General features: G+C 39.4%; 1 protein-coding gene and 1 pseudogene across 1 annotated transcript in view; one reads left to right on the forward strand and one right to left on the reverse strand.

Annotated features, from left to right (window-relative positions):
• The window catches only part of CDYL2 (chromodomain Y like 2), a 153985-nt gene that overhangs the window by 21535 nt on the left and 114427 nt on the right, over positions 1-18023 (forward strand). The window lies entirely within an intron of this gene.
• Positions 16888-17477, reverse strand: LOC113936227 (annotated as a pseudogene).

Here is an 18023-nt window from a genome sequence, read left to right on the forward strand (position 1 = left end):
GCTCATCACAACCAGTGTACTCCTTGATCTCCATCAGCCATCCCCCCACTAACCTCCCCTCTGGTAACCATCAATTCTTTATAGTTAAGAGTCTGTTTCAGGCGCCTGGGTGGCTCAGTTGGTTAAGTGACTGCCTTCAGCTCAGGTCACGATCCTGGAGTCCCAGGATCGAGTCCTGCATCAGGCTCCCTGCTCAGCAGGGAGTTGGCTTCTCCCTCTGACCCTCCCCCTTCTCATGCTCTCTCTCTCTCAAATAAATAAACAAAATTAAAAAACAAGAGTCTGTTTCTTGGTTTGCCTCTCTCTTTTTCCTTTGTTCATTTGTTTTGTTTCTTAAATTCCACATATAAGTGGAATCATATGATATTTGTCTTTCTCTTATTTTGCTTAGCATTATACTCTCTAGATCCATCCATGTTGTTGCAAATGGCAAGATTTCATTCTTTTTTATGGCTGGGCAATATTCTATTATATATATATATATATATATACACACACACACACACACACACACACACACACACACACACATATATATATACCATATCTTTTCAATCCATCCATCAGTTGATGGACACTCAAGTGGTTTCCATAATTTGGCTATTGTAGGTAATGCTGCTATAAACATTGGAATGCATGTATCCCTTTGAATTAGTAATTTTGTATTCTTTGGGTAAATACCCAGTAGTGTGATTACTGGATCATAAGGTGGTTCTATTTTTAACTTTTTGAGGAACCACTGTACTGTTTTCCAGAGTGGCTGCATCAGTTTGCATTTCCACTAACAGTATACAAGGGTTCTTTTTTTCTCCACATCCCCATCAACACTTGTTTGTTTCTTGTGTTTTGGATTTTAGACATTTTAACAGGTACAAGGTGATATCTTATTGTAGTTTTGATTTGCATTTCCCTGATGGGTGATGTTGAGCATCTTTTCATGTATCTGTTGGCCATTTGTATGTCTTCTTGGGAGAAATGTCTGTTCTTCTGCCCATTTGTAATAGGATTATTTGTGTTTTGGGGTGTTGAGTTGTATAAGTTCTTTATGTTTTGGATACTAACCCTTTATCAGATACGTCATTTGCAAATATCTTCTCCCATTCAGTAGGTTGTCTTTTAGTTTTGTTGATTGTTTCTCATCGAATGATATTGTCATGTTTTAATGTTGACCCTTGCCTTACTCACTTATTTTGTGGCTACTCTTTCTGTTTCGTATGTGTTAAAGCAGTCATATTCTGCAATTTTTGGGGTACAGCATTCTATGTATGTCCTTTGTGTCGAGATTATTAATTGTATTTTCAAATATTTAGCCTTGTTGAATTTTTGGTCTGCTTGTTCTATCAGTTATTGAGAGGAGTGTATGAAAATTTCTATTCTGATTGTGGATATGTCTATTTCTCCTTGTAATTTTATCACATTTGTATTTTGATATGGATTTGTCAATTTTTACAGTATATATTTTGAGTTTATAAAACCAGGTGCATACAGATTTATACTTTTTATATAGTACTAGGAAACTGATCTTTTTACCGTTATAAAGGAATCCCCCTTAACTCTAGCAAAGCTTTCTGTTTTAAAGAATACCTTGTCTGATATTAGTAGAAACACAGCATATTCTTTCAATAATGTTGGCATGGCATTTCTTTATCCATCATTTTACTTGTAGCTTTTCTGTATTCAAATGTTTTAGATGTGTCTTTGTATATGGCATGTAGTTAGTATGAAAAATACCCCAATCAGATAAACTTTATGGGAATATTTAAACCATTTATATTTAATACAATTATGCATATATTTAGGCTTAAAACTACCATTTCCTGGGCTTGTTCTTTGTCCTATTTACATTCCTTTTTATTTTCCTTCTTGTCTTTTTATTGATTAAGAAAATTTTATTATTCCATTTCCCCCCATTATTTTTCCTTTTCTTTAAGTAGTTACTTTAGAGATTACAACATACACATTTGACTTAAATTCTAATGTTAATTGGCAGTTACACTCTCCTCAGATAATGCAGAGGTCTTAGAAATCTTTATGTTCCAATATGTGCTCTTATGTCTTAGATGCTGTTGTGTTCCCAGCCTGACTTGTTTAGGGAGGGCTAAGACCAATCCAAAGAAAGCTTGTGGGCCTTAAGAGAGATTAGTTTAGTTTTTTTGAGAACAAATGGAACAAAAGGAAGTCCTTATACCACTTTCTGGCAGTTCAAAGTCATCTTCATCACAGCTGATGCCTGTCTTCCATCTCCAATCTTGAGGAAGTAAAATCATTCCATGCCTCAGTTTAATTCTGCAAACATTTTTTTTCCAAATACAATTCCAAGAACACAATCAAAGATAAACAGACACAAGGGGAGAGAAGACAACATTTGTGAGAACTGGAAGAAATACCAGACAGTACAAGCAGAATTACAGGGGCTCAAGATGTTGAAATGTCAGACAAAGACTTTAAAATAACTATGCTTAGTATGTTCAAGGAGCTAAAAGAGAACACTGAAAATTTCCACAAAGAAATGGAAACTGAAAAACAGCTTTCTAGAACTAAAAAATACAGTACCCAAAATTAAGTCCTCAGTGGAAGAATTTTAAGACAAATTAGACACAGATGATTAAATAATTAGTGGATTGGAAGGTGACTTTGGAATATAACAAAAACGAAATGGAAAACAATGATTAAAAGACAAAGAAGTTGCAGTGAAAAGGTTTAATATGATTTCAAATGGAATGCTAGAAGGAAGATGAAGAGCAGGGAGGGAGAGAGGAGGGTTGGGCATTCCCCTAAATTGATGAAAAATATCAACTCCATAAATTCAAGTATCCCAATAAGCGCCATGCCATCCAGAAGACAATGGAATGGCATCTTTAATCTGTTAAAAGAAATCACTGCAACCTGATAATTCTCCACTCAATAGAAAAAATCCTGCAAGAATCAATGTGAAATAAAGATTTTTCAGATGAACAAAAATAAGGATAATTTGTTATCAGCTTCTTCCTGAAGGAAATAATAAAGAGTGTTCTTCAGGAAATAATTTCAGATGAAATGTTGGAGATGCCCAGATTCTTAGACTTCCTTCTAAGTATTTTTTATACATTCATTTATTTAGTTATTTGAAAATTTTATTCATTTTTAGTTAAGGTAAAACACACTCATGGCACAAAATTCAAAAGGAGCAAAATTACAAATAGGGAAAGTAGTTTTAAATTATTTTGTTCTTCTGTTTTGTCAAGAATGAAACAATTTAAAAAAAGTTTTAAAGATTTTATTTATTTATTTATTTATTTATTTATTTATTTATTTATTTATTTAGAGAGCATGCGAGCAAGGGAAGGGGCAGAGGGAGAGGGAGAGAGAGAATCTTAAGCAGGCTCCATGCCAGGCAGGCCCCAAGCACGGAGCCTGATGCAGGACTTGATCCCATGACCCTGAGATCATGACCTGAGCCGAAATCAAGAGTCAGATGCTTAGCTGACTGAGCCACCCACGCTCCCCATGAAACAGAATTTGTAGTGGTTGTCTGGTGTGTAAACTTTTAACCAGTTTTTGTTGGAATAACCAAGGGTTTTATATTTGTTTTTATAGATTTTTAAATATTGTGTCTTATTTAAGGAACTCTTATTAGCTTTTATTGATAATTGATAAGAATTAGACATTATTAGATATTTTATCTTTGTGCCTATCATGAATTATTTCATGGCATCTCAGTCTCATTTTTTAATTTGTTTTGATTCATTTTTTGGTCAACATATATACATACATATATTTTCCTCAGGAAGAACATCTGTATGGGTAGCGTACTTTCTGCGTGCTTACAGATCTGAAAATAGAAAATGTGTTTGTCCATCCACGTGAACAATATTTAGTTTGGCTGGTTATGAAGATTTTGTTGCATGTTTGTTTCTTTGAAAACCGTGGTGTGGAGGAGAAGTCTGATGCTAACATGATTGAATAATCAATAACCTTTCTTTCTGATTCTTAAAATACTTGTTCTTTCATCTTTCAAATTAATAAATTTCAGAAGTATATATCTAATATGTTGTTTTCATTAATATAGGTTATTACCTAGTCTTTTGATCTGTAGTGAAGTCCTTCAGAATTATGTCATTGGATATTACTTTCTTCCCTAAATCATACTACAATGATTAATATACAGTAGTTTTCCTGGATATAGTCTCAATATCTTTTTTTTTTTTTTAACATTTTGCTCATCGTTTTTTTTCCTCTTTAATTTTCAGAGAATTTTTTAGCTGGTCTTTTAATTCAATCGTTTGATTTTTTGCAGTGACCATTGCTAACTGGCTCCATTTGTTTTATAAAATTGTTTTCATAAAACCTAGTACTTTATACTATAAGCAATGTAGAAACATCCACTTTATTTAATACTTCTGTAGTTACTTTATTCTCAGACCCTTCTTTCCTTGTCATGGGTATTGTATTTTCAACATCATTGAGAATGCACAATGTATAATGAATTTTCTTAAGAATTTTGTAGAGTCTTAAGAATTTTCTCATTACTGTTGGACTCGGAAATGAGCAACCTGACTCTTCTGTTGTCTTCCTAATTTCATCTATGCAAATTTGTCTGATTTTTTTTTCTGTGTCTTTATCTCTGTTTATTTGTCGAGTGTTAGGAGTTTAGCTGAGATCCTACCAGTAAAAGTAGTGGTCTCTGTTCAGAATTTTCAGGCTGAGATGCAGGGAACGAGGAGAAGTTTATACTTCCTGCAAGAAGGAACTGTAGCCAGAGTGTTTATGTGACCAGAAGCTTCCAATCTCTGCTGAAGGATTCCTTCTTATGTTCATGGTGACAGCTTCATTATCAGCAGGCACCGGGTCCCTTCTCTAACCAGTGAAGCTCTCCTCATTAGCTGCAGCCACAGAGTGACTCTTCTTTTACTTAGCATGCCAAGACCAAGGAAAAAGAATGGCATCTACCTTTTAGAGTAAAAGAATTAGTTGAGACAGTGCTTGTTCAGCTTCTGTACCGTTACTTGCACCTAGTAAATGCTGGCCTCCACCATCACCTCCCTCAGCTCATGCTTGGGCTACTGTTCTAGTCCTATAGCTTTTTGGCCCATCATCTCAATCACATGATGACTTAATACATTACAACTGATTATGCCCGAATACACATGACTTTTGGCACCTGAAACACTTCCATTTCTTCCATTTACTCATGAAGTGTGGAGCCATTGGCTCTGGGCATGACTGAAGTACCTGGGTTAGAGTTGTGGGAGATGATATGGGTGTTGGTGCCTGCTTCATGTTGGCTTTCAAATGTCATGCTGAGAAGTTTGGACTTTATTCATAGGTATTAGGGAGCCCTTGAAGGTTTTTAAGTAGGGGGCTGGTGATTAGAACTATGCTTTTGATGGTACAGGCTTTCTGAGTAATAGAATCACATTAGTAATAACAGCTAGCGTGTATGAATACTTCTATGGCATTTGCTCATCTAAAGTGCTTTATCTGCATCATGTTGTTTAATCTTCAAGCGCCTTTTTTTTTTATAGACATGAAACCTGAGGCACCCAGAGGCCATAAATCTAAGTTACAAAGCTAGTAGATGGAGGAGGCAGGGTTTTGACCTGAGCTGTTGTGCTGCCTCTCAAGCAGGAGCCCTAGAGGTGTGGACAGCAGTTTGGGCAGGCGAGAGATGCTTGCAGCATTGATATCAGGGTTGGTAACAAGAGCAGGGAGCAGAGGGCCGACCAGTGACATTCCACAGGCAATATGGTACCATTCGGTGACAACTTTAACTGTAGCTCCTTTCCTGCATTTTAAGAAAGCTCGAGATCTACCAGTGCCTGACATAGAGTAGGTATTCAGTAAATAATTGGTAGATTGAATTCTTTGGCACCAGTCAGCATCTCCCTCTGGTGTCCTGTGACTGCATAGATATGAGCTTTTACAGAGTGAATGAGAGTAGCTTTGGCCACTTCCACTCATGCCTCATCTACCATGTTCATTATTTGGAAAGTCTTTGGGGATGTCTTGGTCAAGAAAGAAATGATTAGAAATGAAATTATTTTCCATGAGGTGTTCAGATCTTAGGACCTTCTGATGGTTTTTCATTTAGATGTTTCATTTTCTATAAATGCGGTTGAATAGTGGCATCTGAGCGCATTGGAACCCCTATGCCAACCCCATGCCAGAATAAAGGGCCAGAGGTTTTCCCTGTTGCATTAAATACCTGTTAAAAGTAACAAATGAAGCTCCCCTTCCCTGAGAAATGCAGCATGGAATATTTAGTTTCTCCAAAGTAGAATATGCTCAGAGAGTTCTTTGAAAAGTGCTATGCAAAAAAGTACTTGGGGGTGTTTCTCAATATAGTTTGGCAATTGGGGAATGTAGTTGTTATAAAGTCGAGTGAAAGTTATTTCATTTTGAAGGCTAATTGTCTTCTATTTCTCTGCCTTTTGGGAGAGTGTAAGAGGTAGTGTGGTAGGCGGGGATGTAGGGGTTCTGGGGCCACATGGGTAGGTTCAGAACTCAGCCCTGCCACTAAGTAGCAGTGTAACCACTGGAAAATTTTCTAAACCACTTTGTGCCATAGTTTACTCATCTGCAAAATAGGAGTAATAATAGGCTTCATAGGGTGGTCGTAAGGTGTTGAGTGAGCTCATATATATATTAAAAAAAAAAACAGTGCCCCCTTAGTGTATACTAAGCACTTAGTACATTTCACTGTGATTTACACCTGCAAAGACTGCATGACTGTTACTTCTTCCTTTTTTCCCCACTGAGGTTTTAAACATGGATCTCTGTTTTGTGGTGGTGCTGTTTATACTTCTGTTTGGAGAGGCAGTTTTGCCTTGTGTTCTAGAGCTCAGAATCTGTGGTCAGATATATGATACACACAGAGTCAGCTCCATGAATTACTGGTTGTGTCATCTTCGACAATTTCTGCACCTCTTTGAACCCCAATTTTCCCATATGTATAACAGCTTAAATAAGAGGAGTACCTACCTTGGTGGGTTGTGTTAAGATTGGGTTATTTATTAAAGCTTTGATACTTATTACTTTATTTTTTTTCTAGAAAGCTTATACCAGTTTTAATTTTCATTACCAATTAGAGAATGCTGTTTTCATTAAACAGTAGCCAACACTATTACTATTAAAAAGCCATCAGTAAATTTATAGTTGAAAAATGGAATTTCACTTCATATTCATTCTTCTTTGATAGTAGAGGTTATACTTTCCCCTCTGTGTTTTGTTGGCTATTTGCATGTCCTCCTTTGCAAATTTCCTCTCCTTGTCTTTTGCCAGCAACAGTTGTATTAGGAGATGATTCACATAATGTACAATTCACTCCTTTAAAATATGCTATTTAATGGTTTTTAGCATATTTACAGAGTTGTGCAACCATCACCCCTCCAAAAAACCCTGCATCTGTTCGTTGTCACTGTCTATATGACCCCCGTCCCCCAACCTTCAGCAGTGGTTTTACCAACTACTATGGATCTGCCTATTCTGGACATTTCCTATTAATGGAATCATGCACTCTGTGGTCCTTATGCCTGGCTTTTTTAATTTAGCAGTGTTTTCAAGGTTTATGTTGCATAATTATCAGTCCTTCATTCCTTTTGGTTGCTGATTAATGTTCCACTGCATGTGGACACATCATTTGGCTTATCCATTCACCTGGTGGTAGACATCTGGATGGTTTCCACTTTTTGCCCATCATCCATGTGTACACATCTTTATGTGGAGGTAGATTTTCATTTCCCTTGGATATTAGTGGGTCATATGGTAAGTCTATGTTTAGCTTTTTCAGGAACTGCCAGACTGTTTTCCCCAGCATCCCTATTATTTTTTCTTCAAGTTATTACTTAAATTCCATTTAGTTAACATATAACATAATATTAGTTTCAGGTGTGCCATATAGTGATTCAGCCAAGTGTACTCCTTAGCCCCGTCCCCTATTTCCCCATTCCATGCTACCCGTCCCTCCTCCGGGAACCATCAGTTTGTTTTCTAGAGTTAAGAGTCTGTTTCTTGGTTTGCCTCTCTCTCTCTTTTCTTCACGTTGCTCATTTGTTTTGTTTCTTAAATTCCACATATGAGTGAAATCATATGGTGTTTGTCTTTCTCTGATTAATTTTGCTTAGCATAATATTCTCTAGCTCTATCCATGTCATTGCAAATGGTAAGATTTCATTCTTTTTGAGGGTTGAGTAATATTCCATTGTGTGTGTATGTATGTAGTTATATATCTCTATATAGATATCCATTATCATTTATCAGTCGATGGACACTCATGCTGTTTCCATAATTTGGCTATTGTAGATAATGCTGCCCTAAACATCGGGGTGCAGGTATCCCTTTAAATTAGCATTTTTGTGTTTTTTGGGTAAATACTTAGTAGTGTGATTGCTGGGTTGTTGGGTAGTTCTATTTTTAACTTTCTGAAGAACCTCCGTACTGTTTTCCAGAATGGCTGTACCAGTTTGCATTCCCACCAACAGTGCATGAGGGCTCCCCTTTCTCCACATCCTTGACAATGCCTGTTGTTTCTTGTGTTGTTGATTTTAGCCATTCTGACTAAATGTGTGTGAGGTCATATGTCTTTGTAGTTTTGATTTGCATTTCCCCGACCTATTATTTTTTTATTCAGGTAGAAGTGCTTTTCTTATAGGGAGTTTGTTTTGTTCTGTTTGTTTGTTTTTATTGGTTTATTTGTTTTTTTTGTTTTTATGTTCAGGATTTCAGATCTTTGTCAGATTTGTTGAAAACATTTAATCTGTTTTTTAATATATATATATTTTTTATAATTTTTGTGTAGTTAAATTTGCTACTTGTGTCTTTTGTCATTTCTTCCATCACTTTTAAACTTAGAAACCTTCTGCCACCAGGGATTAGATGGATGTTAGATGAATGAGTAGCAGGATGGATATGGGCCAGTCTGTCCAGACTTCACCTGCCCCACCTTGCAGAGAGCTTTTGCACTGAAGACCCTTGACACCAGACCTGTACAAAGGCAGAAAGGCCTATTTATTGGGCTCTATATAAAGATGTACAAGGCAGAGGTGGCAACCCCTGTCCACTCCCCACTCCATTCCCCTACCTCAGTACCAAGCCAGTATCTCCCAGGCCAGGTGCTCTCAGGATGGAAGTGGTTCGGGGAGGACGTTTCCCTTGGGTCCTCTTTCCAGTTGCTTTTTTGTTTTCATGAGAGAAGTCATCAGAGTTAAGTCGGTTCCCAGAGCATTCTTGAAATAACAAGGTGGGTGCTAAGACCACCTCAGTTCTTGGCAGGGCCTCTATTTTCTTTTTTAAAGATTTTTATTTATTTGTTTATTTGACAGAGAAAGAGCGAGAGAGAACATGAGCAGGGGGAGTGGGAGAGGGAGAAGCAGACTCTCCTGCTGAGCAGGGAGTCTGATGTGGGACTTGATCCCAGGACCCTGGGATCATGACCGGAGCTGAAGGCAGACGCTTAACCGACGGAGCCAGCCAGGTGCCCTAGGGCCTCTGTTTTCTTAAGAGTCCCCACCCCCCCATGCTTGTCCCCACCCGCATGTGTCTTTCCACCAAAAATCAGCTGGCATCTGCCCAGCCTTTCCTCTCTGAATCAGCCTGGCTCCTCATCGCCTCACTTCTCAAAACCCCCTTTAGACAGTCCAGGTCTATGTATGATGTTGGTACCGCTACTTTGTTTTACTCAGGGGGAATCAGAATAGTCTGACCATGGCAAAATGAACTCTGCTTTATTGCACATTTAAGCAAAAATGTCCTGTCAGACCCTAAAAGTAGACAGCATTCTTCGGGTTTTTTTGTCTTTAATTCTTGTATTTCCGAAGGGAAACCATGATAACAGTAGTTTGTGCACCGTTCTCTGTTGCCAGACTGACACTGCCTTTTTTGCTCATCCACTACATTGAGATAAAAAACGGGGGAACTTTAAGAATTCATTTATGCAATATTAATTTAGCTTTCCTTGGCCTATAATCAGTATGGAATGAATTCAGGCATATTCTATGAGGAGTGGAATTCATCCCGTTCTGTGTTTCTAACCAGTGGACACAGCTCCGTCTTTTTGCCACGTGTCTTTCTCCACTGACCAAGATGACTCCCTCGGTATGTATCAAAGGCCGCGCGAGCTGGTATCTTACTACAGCACATAAATGTACACCACCGAGTTTTTGATCTCTCCGTGGATCTGTTTTTGTCTCAGCAACATACCCTTTTACTCATTATAAATATTTTAGTATTGATACTGCTTGTCTCTTTTAATTACTCACAGTAAAAGATTTTATTTCCTGTTCTCCCACTGGGATAGGGATTGGAATTGATCCAGTCTTAAAATTTAATTTGGGGAGATTTCGATACATTACTCTCTTCGGTCTTCCTCTCTGGAATAAGACACCTAGCTCCATTGTTCCAAATCTCTTTTTATATCCCGCAGAAAAATTTTGCAGTTGTCTTTATATAGGTCATGTATATTTCTTAAGGCCGTTCTTAGGTATTATATAGCTTTTGAGGCTGCCCCATAAAGAATGTTTAAAATCATGTTTTATAATAGCTGTTGCTGGAATGTATGACAGCAAGTGATTTTTATTCATTCATCTTACACCTACCCACTTTATTAGATGCTTATTTTTATCAAATGCCTATATTTCATGTTATTCTTTCTTTCTTTTTAAAATTTTAAATAGATTTTTTAAACTTTAAATTTTAAATTTTTAAATTTTAAATAGATTTTGTCTATTTAGAGAGCGGGAGCCCATGAGTGGGGGGAGGGGCAGAGGGGGAGAGAGAATCTCAAGCTGCTGAGCACAGAGCCTGATGCGGGGCTCGATCTCACAACTCTCAGATCATGACCTGAGCCACCAAAATTGGATGCTCAACTGACTGAGCCACCCAGGCTCCCCCACATTATTGTTTTTCAAATCATATTAGATCATACCATATTTAAATCCTTTTTTTTTTTGGTCTCGTCCTTTTCAATATTTGTAACTCTCATTTCTCCACCGCTTTTCCTGGCTACCCTGTTCTCTTTTCAATACCCCTCTCTCTTACCTTATAGCCCCTTCCCTATTTTGTCTTTTCCCCAGTTCTGAACAGTCCTTGGTGGAAATGTATATTTCCATTAAAAAAAAATTATCATCTCCCAGTGGAGTGTAAGCTCCTTCACGGTAGGGTTTTTGGTTCATCTTCACCATTGTATCTCTTAAGACACAGTACCCAGTAAATACCTGTTGAATGAATGAATGAACCTTTAAGGTGGCTTGGTGTTCCCTTGTCTCTTACCCTTTGTTTTGCCTTTTCTGACCAGAAGGTCCTGTTCTCTGTTGGATGTGGTAGAAGCAAACCAGGTTTTGAGTAGCTACAGTTGGTTCTCACTGCTTCTTTCAGTGCTTGCTTGTTCTAGCAGTTATGTTCTTGATGAAGTCGCCCTGGTGCTGAACTATTCCCTTAGAGGAAGCAGAGGGTTTTGTTCTTTCCAGCCTCTGTTCACATTTCTGTCAACCTATCGATATATATCCTTGTTTTGTGTGTGTTTCCGTTCAAAGACCCCTTATTTAATACACACTGTTGATTCATTACGAACACTGAACTCACCACAGCCAGCAGCACCATAACTCAGGCCTGAAGGAAGCTCATCTAACACATGTGTCTTCTTCATAGGGACCATCCCAGCCTTGTCACGCTTACAGACACCAGACAGCACTTCAGCACTGTTCTTGGGGCTATTTTAAACAGCAAAATCAGCCAAAAGCACAAAAATGCAAAATGTGACACGAATAGACCCCCACAGAGAACACCTGTCTACAGTATGAGCTGAAACAAAAAGGCAGAGCATCACCTTGTCCCATCTCAGCTGGGAACGTGCTAGTAGGATGAGTCCCATTTTGCGAATTTGCAAATGGGGAATCTGCAAATAATGAGGATGGAGCGTAGTTTCATCTGGTATGATTGGAGCATCTTTTCCCCAGTGGTGGAGCGGCCTTCCTTGCATGGCCTTTCTGTCTGAAATGACTTGATTCTGACAGCTTGGCAGCCCTGGGTTCCCTCTGGGTCTCAGCGTTGTGCACCGTTCTGTTCTGCTCCCCACCCCCCCGCTCCGTTGGTTCATGTCCCTTTGCAGCCAAACTCACCTCACATTCTCTCTCAGATACTTGCTTTTTTCTCTTTCCTGGGATTGTCCCCCACCTCCATGGTCAGAATTTCTTCCGGGGGGGTGGGCTCTTGTGGAGTTCATTTGAACCATCTTTTTTCTTAGCATCCCTGGATAATAGACATAGCCTTTGAATCTCAACATGTTTTGAGTTGACTTTTCTGAGTTCTGGTTCTCACATGAAGGTGCACAGCTAAACCTCCTGCAGGGTTTTATGAACTTCCGTTGTCCTGGCGTCACCCCAAACCTCCTGAGTCAACAGTGGCAAAGGGTGTGGCCCGTGTATAGACTTGTTGAGAAAGTTCCACGGGTGACTCTGGAGCGAAGCTTGAGAGGCAATTCTCTTGAGAGCTGGGATGAAGACGACAATAATTAGAAACCATACAGAACCACGACCACCAGCATTTATAATGATACCTTCAGTAGGTGTCAAGCAATATATGTGTCTCAGTCTTACAACTGTTTGCCACGGATACCCTAACCCAGATTTACAGATGAGGATACAGATGTTCACAGTGCCTTAGTACCTTTTCCAAAGTCACTTAGCTTCTAGGCAAAGGATTGGAACCCAGATGGCTACTCAACTGCCAGTGGTTCAACCTGAGCTTCCACTGGCCAGAATGCCCTGGAGGGCTTGTTTAAAGCACATTACTGGCCCTACCACCTGAGCGTCTGATTCATTAGGTCTGGAGTGGGGCCTGAGAGTTTGCATTTCTAATAGGCTCCTTGGCTTAAGTCCCTTACCGTCTTTCCTTTTGCTGGAGTGAGTTTGTAGCTTTTCATTAATGGGCAACTCCGTTCTAAAGTTGACATGGTGTGGTCCACAGGGTCTGAAGTTGACACAGAGTATGGTTCCTGTTGGCCCAGTTAACTCACATTGTCACCCTTGTGCATTAAATCCACAGAAGCACTTGTCCTCAGTGATTCTTTTAACCTTTGAGAGAGAACTTGTTATCAGGGTGAGTCCAACCCTAAGTTTCTATGATTTTGAGAATATAGCCCTGGATAACTGGTCACCACTGAATCTTCTTGCTCTCATTTCATTTCCTCCTACATTCTAGATGAACTGCCCAGTGTTGTAGTTAGTGATCTATTCAGCTTATAAGATTTCTGTCCTCCTGCCAATAATAGAAGTCTAGGTGAGATGATGCAAGGAATACAACCATTATGGAACTTTTTTACATTTTTTTAAAGATTTTATTTATTTATTTGAAAGAGAGAGACACAGCAAGAGGGGGAACGCAAGCAGGGGGAGTGGGAGAGGGAGAAGCAGGCTTCCCGTGGAGCAGGGAGCCTGATGCAGGGCTCGATCCCAATCATGACCTGAGCCGAAGGCAGACGCTTAATGACTGAGCCACCCAGGCACCCCTACATTTTTTTTTTTTTTTTAGCATACCAGAGACAGTGCACGTTCTCAGAAATATAGCAGGATGCTTCCTTAGGGGTAATTTCTATTGACATTAAGTTCTTGCCTAGCTTAGGTGTGCCTTGCCTGTACAGTAGGTGGATGCATTCCCAAGTTGGATGATATTGTAATTGCATGAGGGCAACCTGCTTTTTTCTGGGGGGCAACCTGCTATTTTTAAAGGAGTCCTATAGCAAACCATCCTTGTAAAGTGCATGGTGACACCCAATTTAAAAATCTAGGTTTTCACCTTTTCCTTAAAATGAAATATGCCTTGCAGGTTGGAGCACTGACCTGCGAACATAGTCTTTGTGTTTCTGCAGTTAATTTACCTGAAGACAGTAATTTCTAGGAATTCCAGTAACTCTAGTAATTTCAAAATTGTCTGAGTCAATTCGCATAGAATTTAGGACAGGACCTCAAAGGAAAAAAAGTACACTTCAAGATTTTTCCACATATTTCAGGGAATCGTAGAATTCCCCTGATAGTTTCCTGGTCTTAGGGAAACTTTTGCAAGTATGGTTACACTTGAAGTGGTTTGGGCAATCCCCGGACTTGTTAGTATTATAGGTTTGTGTGTTTATTTTTCTCAGCGCAGTTCCTTCAACACAACTGCATCTTTGTAGTTATGTGTTTGCTTCTAGGTACTGTCTCGTGCCCCTGAGTGTGGTCTGCTTTGTTACCTTCAAGCAGCAAACACTATCCGCAACCAAAAAGAATAATTTGATTGCTGGGCTCATAGCCATCAGCACAAAAGTACTCCAATATTTATAGTGATTATGATTTATTATTTTTTCCTGGCCATTCTTTCAGCACGTTGCTTTAAAATGAGATAGTATTCAATTGGCATATGGGTCACAACCCTTATCAGTAGTTAAAATAATTCAGTTACCCCAGGGTACACATGTGAGGCTGGTTCATGTTGAAGGGCTTGCTAAAAAACCACACTGCTTAGGACTAAACTTTGTTGTGTATTTAACAATTGTCAATACCTATTACATAATTATGTCTTACTGTATTACATAATACCTTTATTTTTATGTTTGAAACTTTTTTTGTTGACACTAGCCCAGTTATCTTCCTATCGATTTATGGAATCAATTTTCAAGTAAAAAAAATTAAAATCTTGGAAGCTGGGGATCAGAATGGTACTTTATTTATTAAACTTGGGATGAATTGGCTTATTTATAATAGATCAGTTGGCTTATCCCAGGACTCATTTATACCCCTCAGTGATTTTTGTTTGTTTGCTTTCTTCATGTGAATTTTACATATTTCTGGTTATACTTTTTTGTATGTATTCTGATTTGTTTTTGTTGTTACTGAGAAATACATCTTTCTCTATTATATTTCTTATTTACTAATTTTATAGGGTAAATTATTGTTTCTTGAATATTTATTTTATAACATGCTCTTTTCCACTTTTTTTTAAGATTTATTTATTTATTTTAGAGAGAGAGAGAGTGCATGAGCAGGAGGGGCAGAGAGAGAGAGGGAGAGAGAATCTCAAGCAGACTCCACACTGAGCGCAGAGCCTGATGTGGGGTTCGATCTCATGACCCTGAGATCATGACCTGAGCTGAAACCAAGAGTCAGACACTTAACCGACTGCGCCATCCAGGCGCCCCTGTTTTCAACTTTCTTATTAGTTATTATGGTTTTCTTTTTTTTGTATATTTTTAAAGTTCAATTTTATCTTAAGCAAATCACTGTCAATTTCTCTGTCCTTCCCATTAATGGAAGCTCTAATTTCTTTTACTTGCTTTGTTTACCAGTGTTGAATACTTCTAGGTTTCTTTACCAGGATGAATTACTAGTTGTGATAGGCACCTTACCTGGGATTTTAATGAGAATGCCTGTATTGTAGCATCTGAAGTTCGATGTTGGCTGGTGGTTTAAGACTAAGAATGTTCTTCTGGTTCTACTTTCCTATTTTTTTAAAAATAGGTAACAACTTATCAGATGCCTTTTAAAAATTGTTGAGATCATGCGATTCTTTTTCACTAATTAATGTGATGATTCTGTTAGTTTATTAATTTTTTTTTTCTGGGACAAATCCTTGCTGATAGAGTTGTATTTTCTTTACTAGCCTGGTGAATTTTGGAAAATATTTTATTTAGAATTGTTTTTTATATATCTTTAAATAACACCAGGCTGTAGTGTGTGTGTGTGTGTGTGTGAGAGAGAGAGAGAGAGAGAGAGAGCTTTTTCTGTCAAGGTCACTAAAGGTCATAAAATGAGAGGGGAACCATTCCTTTTTTTACTGCATCTGGAATATTTTATAAAGCTTCAGAGATATTTTTTAGCAACCGTTTCGTATTCGTCTAAAGCTTTTGGTTATTTTGATGTTCTTAAATTCTTATTAAGTCAATTGTGTTCATTTGTATTTATTCAGAAAATTCTCTATTTCATTGAGAATTTTCAAATTTCCTAAGTTTTAAATAATTTCCCCTCATTTTTGAATCCCTGCCACATTTTCCTTTCTCATTCTTTATTGTTTCTGTGTTTTCTCATTTTCTTTAATTATACTAGATAGAGGTTTGTCTATTGGTTGTAGTTTTTATTTCTAGTAGTGCTTTTCAGAGAACCAGCTCTTGAATTCTACTGCTGATTTTTAATGAAGTCATTCCTGCTTTTAACCTTATTAATGCCTTGATTCTGGTTTTCTTAGGTTTTCTTTTATTCTCTATCTTCTTGCATTGGATTATTGGCACATTACACTTTCATATTCAATAATAAAACCATTTAATAATTCCTTATGATTACAGCTTTGGCCATATCTCTATTCTGGAGTATTCTATATGGTCTGATCATTACGGCTGTTTTCTGACTAATTTGTGATTTCATTTCTTTCCCCGTTGACCCAATAATCATTTAAGAGAGTCTTTCCTAAATGGCCGAGGGTTTTGTTTATGTTTGTAATTTTTTTTACAACCTCCTAATGAATATTTTGCATTTTTTTATATCTAAAATTATTCTTTTAGGATAGGTTTCCAGAAGCAGGATTAACAGGTCAGAGGGAAGAGTATTTCTGGGTCTTTGATGGATTTCCCCAAGCCAGGAAGGTCAAAGACACATCTAAGGCAGCCCTGATTCCAGCCTGGCCTGAGGCCAGGAATACTGGGCTTCCCAGGGGTGGTTGTGGTCCAGGCCCTGGCTGACTTACAGGCACTTCCCCAACCCCCCAGCCCCCTCCCCCCAAGTCTGGCAAGGTGAAGGGGACCCCCCAGAGCTGGGTCCTATCAGCCTCTCCGAACAAAAAAATGTCTCCAGCAGCATCCACTGGGGGCTGGTGGCAGGGGTGGAGCCTTCTCCCTGGACATCCACCTGTTCCCTCTCCCACCTTGTCCAAGTGTGTGGCCCCCAGAGCAGGACAGAGCCCTGGAGAACAGGTCTGGCTGGGAAGATGGGTAAGGGAGAGATGGGGAAGCTGGTCACTTTGGCATCTCCAAGGCTGACACTTGAGGCTTCACCTTGAAGTACTGGTGGAATCGGATCACTGCGTACCTGAGGAAATCGAAGTTGATGGTGGAGAACTGGTTCTGGATGAGGGCCCAGAGTGCCCAGAAGAAGTGAGATGCCAGGGCAAACTTGTTGACTTGCACATAGAGCCTCTCTACCTCCCTAGGGGTCACGGCCATGCCCTTCTGTGCCTGCAGGTAATAGCGCAGCCACTGAAGCTGTACCCCAGCCAGGGTACCAGCAGTAATCCACCTCGTTCACACCCAGTGTGTGGAGCTGGGGGCTCTGCTTTCCGTGGGCTGGAGGAAAGCACAGAGGCAGACTGTTTGTAGGGCGAGGCATGGTCTTGGGTGTGACAGGGACCCCTGCAAACTCATTGAAATGGTTGCCAATGTCAAAGGGTTGGTAGTTGTAGCCAGCGTACTCATAGTCAATGAACCTTACATGACCTTTGGTGCTGTCGTATTCTTTATTGGCCGTGTCGGCTGTCAAAGACATCTATGCTTCTTCTTGGTTGTAGGTATTAAGAGTCATTCCCCACAGCTGTCAGGTCTCTGTAGACAGTGACGTGCCGAGTGTGTGCTCTGCTTCCCCACTGTTTTCTTCTCTTTCCGGCATGGACTCTGGGGTGAGGGGTCAGGAAGTCCTTCCTATTCATCCTGACTTACACCAAGATGCCCAGACTCCTTGGTAGAGTAAGGGGTAAGAATTCACAGTTTTCTCCACTCTGCAAATGCGAGCAGCCTCCCAGCCTCCCTGCCTCCCTGCTGACACATGGAAGTTGCCGACACTTGCTGAGCAACCGGGAAATGTACAGCATTTTGCATGCTTTGCCATCTTAAAATACCTCTATGCATGAACTAGCATGTGGGTGAGGAACCAAAGACTCTGAGGAGGGGAAGTGAGAGCTGATGCCTGAAGTTGGTTGGAGCCCCTTACCAGCCTCAGCTCCTTCCACTCACTGAAAGGGTGGGTTGTGTAGGTGGGCCATTGCCCAAGTTCAGGAGTGCAATTCTGAGGATACTTCTGGGAAGTCACGTGGCA

Source organism: Zalophus californianus, chromosome 17 (assembly GCF_009762305.2).
Source record: "Zalophus californianus isolate mZalCal1 chromosome 17, mZalCal1.pri.v2, whole genome shotgun sequence".
Taxonomy (NCBI): Eukaryota; Metazoa; Chordata; class Mammalia; order Carnivora; family Otariidae; genus Zalophus; species Zalophus californianus.